General features: G+C 38.9%; 2 protein-coding genes across 4 annotated transcripts in view; one reads left to right on the top strand and one right to left on the bottom strand.

Moving 5' to 3' along the window:
- Positions 1-598, bottom strand: part of LOC107672243 (histone-lysine N-methyltransferase KMT5B-like) — a 10131-nt gene extending 9533 nt beyond the window's left edge. The window contains exon 1 of one of the 2 annotated variants that reach the window (XM_016465341.1): positions 188-598. The gene's annotated coding sequence lies outside the window, so the exon portion shown is untranslated. The remainder of the gene's footprint in view (positions 1-187) is intronic. The other variant, XM_016465342.1, reaches the window with a different exon arrangement.
- The window catches only part of LOC107672247 (uncharacterized), an 8052-nt gene that overhangs the window by 2154 nt on the left and 5093 nt on the right, over positions 1-805 (top strand). The gene's annotated exons all lie outside the window — the stretch shown is intronic.

Here is an 805-nt window from a genome sequence, read left to right as displayed (position 1 = left end):
TATATATATATATATATATATATATATATATATATATATTAAAGATATTGACATTAACCGAAAATAAAATGAATATCACACTAGGCCTAACGTGCAGCTAACTGCGAGATTGCTAGGCGACACCCGGAAAAGCCCTGAGCAGGAGGGATCTCGGTTAGCATATCCACGCAGTACTATAAATACTCACTTTATTCTCTCCCGCGTTAAGGTTTGTCCATCACCAGAGTCCAATGCATTCCAAAAATGTCATATTGCCAACATTTGTCAGAAAATATTACATTAAAATTCAAGATGGCGGCCGTTTCCAGATCAACAGAGACGACAGGACAAGCGAGCCGCCTCAGAAAGAAATAGACCCAAACTGTTTGAATTAACGGCGCTAATTTGACGCTCTCTTCTTCTTTCTACCCCCCAAACTGTCCATATAATACCGTCGCACAAAGAAAATGTGGCTGGATGTTAATCAAGCGCTATAAACGCCTCGACAAACTCAGATGTATACAAAGACAGCGTTGTTGTTGTACCCCTTTAAATGTGCACTTGCGGCTCAGTGCGCTTGTGTTTCCGTGGAGCAGCAACAGCATCCCACCGCCTCTCACAAATGTACACTTTTCTGCTTTTAACTTTTCTTCTAGCAACTTCTAATGTAAATAACATCTGCAGGTATATGGAACAGTGAAAAACAATGTATTTTTGTAAGTCGTGTGCACGTAGAGAAATGGTACCCTAATCAGCTATAATAATTGTATTGCAAACTGTCTCTCATTATTTGTTTTGTATTGAAAACTTTCCTGAAGTATGTAAA

The sequence above is a fragment of the Sinocyclocheilus anshuiensis genome, unplaced genomic scaffold (genome assembly GCF_001515605.1).
Source record: "Sinocyclocheilus anshuiensis isolate Anshui unplaced genomic scaffold, SAMN03320099.WGS_v1.1 scaffold997, whole genome shotgun sequence".
NCBI classification, from domain to species: Eukaryota; Metazoa; Chordata; class Actinopteri; order Cypriniformes; family Cyprinidae; genus Sinocyclocheilus; species Sinocyclocheilus anshuiensis.
The sequence above is the reverse complement of the archived record's forward strand: the minus strand, read 5'-3'. Positions and strand labels throughout refer to the sequence as shown.